At 34.5% G+C, this 2,358-nt stretch overlaps 1 pseudogene; it reads right to left on the bottom strand.

The window, feature by feature from the left end:
• Positions 1–1,155: 1,155 nt before the first annotated feature.
• LOC129034587 (ribosome production factor 2 homolog) lies at positions 1,156–2,050 on the bottom strand (annotated as a pseudogene).
• Between the last annotated feature and the right edge of the window lie 308 nt (positions 2,051–2,358).

The raw sequence follows: 2,358 nt of genomic DNA, 5'->3' as shown, positions 1-2,358 counted from the left end.
AAAACTCAATATCTTCATGAGAGTACTGTGAGGACAATCTAGTTATTTATTCATACACCTAATATTCATAAATCATAATATTTCAGGCACTGTTTAAAGTGTTTGGTGAGGTAACACATAACATGGAATTGTTGAATTATATTCACATCGCATAAGCTCAGCCAGTTTCAATCTTTATTAACAATTTCAAGAACATAGACAACTAAAAGAGTCTCATGAAGCAGAGACAGACCTCTGAGACCTGTCTAGGGTCTCCTAGGGTCTCTAGCATTCTCCAGTTCCTTTTCTTGCATAGGGCATACATATCTGGCTCAGATTAATAAATCAGTTTTTTTATGTGAGGTTTATGTAATTATTCACATTGTAGTGAGCATTTAAATGATGAGAAATATCAATTTATACCTCAAATTCTATTTCATTTTCATAACATTCTTCAAAGAATCATGTCTCATAGGATTTTATATTGATTTGATGTAAGGAATCCTGCAGCCAAGGCATCCTAGAAAAAGTATTTAATAGATAATTTCTTGCTTATAGCAAATATCATTAGTCTATTTATCTAAAATTTCAATTAAAAGGAGCTCGCCTTCTCTGGAAAATAAAGGAAATGAATGGATCACAGACTAGCTACTTTAACTCTGTCCTCCTCTAGGAATACAGCATAAAAAATAAGATTTAAATTATCCTCTATCTGCTGAGAAAAGACAGAAAATTTAAAAATGAAATAAATGGGTAGTTGTCAAATGAATAAAACTTGTTTTTTTTTTTTTAAATAAACCTGAGAACACAAATTGGGTGTGCCACGTAGAGTTTGGGATTACAGTTTTAAAGAGAGTAGTCAGGAAAAGCCTAACTGTAAAGGAGACATTTGAAGAAAATCCAAGGAAGTGCAGGAAGGAGCCATGAAGTTATCTGAGAGAAAAGTATTCCACACAGAGGGACCAGCAAGTACACACACTGTGAGTTAGGAGCATACCTGGCTTTTCTACAGTGCAGAGAAAATAGCAAGTGGCCTGCATGGAGAGAACAAGGGTGAGAAAAGTAAAATATAAGATCAGAGGGAAAAAGAGAAATATTACATGGGGTCTTGTAGAGTACTATAAATTTTTGCTTTTGTGGTTTAATTGCTCTTGGTGTGTTGGCTAAGTTTTATTTTTAAAAATTATCTTTGTTTTTTTTCTCATGGTCTTCTATTTTCTTCAGGGGTTTACATCAAACCCCTCATTTTCCCAGTTTGTAGTTTGCTTAGGCCTTACTTCTGCATATGAATCCTTCCACAAATTATACCAAAAGTATCATGGGAGATAATTTTCTTCCTCTTTGGCTTGAAAGTTTTGGCATTTGCATAGATAATTTATAAAGTTCATCTGATGCCAGGTATGTCCTCCTCAGAACCCGATCCAATGAGGTTTCCATATCTCCACTTCAATCTGTGGTATTCTGCTACAGATTTCTTCAGCAGTAACTCATAACTTCGAAAATAAATCTTCCCTTACTGTGTGGTGAAGTGTAAAACATACTCTAATCCAGTTGGGAGGCTATCTGATACTCCTGGGCTGCTGAAAAAATCAGTAAGAAGACTCTTTAGCCTTATAGAGTCTTCTTTTACATCAAAATCCTCACCAGCAAATATTATCATGGGTTTTGTTTTCTCAGGGCATTTACTGTTCTTAATGTCTATTAATGAGACAAATTTCTCAATGCCTAATTCTATCATATCTAGCAAAAGATAGCCATACATGTGATGTCTTATTAGATTATTTGTTCATTTCTTCTTATGGGAGCCATACGTGAATAAAGAACAATCTGACTATTTCGAAGAATCCAGTGATATCTGGTTCTAGCACGGTCTTGTAATATTTTTCTTTTTGTACAAAAAGCCACATAGATTTTTCAATGCATACACATCTCTAAGTACTTGTGTCACTGTTGCAGTTGCATTCTCCTCTTTAATCAACATGGCATTTTTAATATTTTCACTGAATTTCAGTTCTCTCTTCCCAAGGAATTTCTTGGTTCTTATTATTTTGGGCTTTACAACTTGATCCATGGCTACTGCAACCCACAACCCAAACCACGTAAAATGCCAAGTGTTTTTTGTTTGTTTGCTTGTTTTTAATGTTCAATGAGATTTTAAAAAAAGCAAACAAGAGAAGTGACATGATACTGCTTACCCATTATAAGTGTCAGTGTCATTCTAGATCTTGTATTGAGAGTAAACTGTGCATTTCTGGGAGGGAAAGTAAGAATGGAAGCAGGGAGACCAATTATAAAGGTATAGCCATATTTCTAAATAAGATCAGATGGAGTCTTGGACAGGAGTATTAGAGGTTGATGTGGTAGTATGTTTTGAAGACA

Source organism: Pongo pygmaeus, chromosome 3 (genome assembly GCF_028885625.2).
Source record: "Pongo pygmaeus isolate AG05252 chromosome 3, NHGRI_mPonPyg2-v2.0_pri, whole genome shotgun sequence".
Classification (NCBI taxonomy): domain Eukaryota; kingdom Metazoa; phylum Chordata; class Mammalia; order Primates; family Hominidae; genus Pongo; species Pongo pygmaeus.
This window is presented reverse-complemented; position numbering and strand designations above follow the sequence as displayed.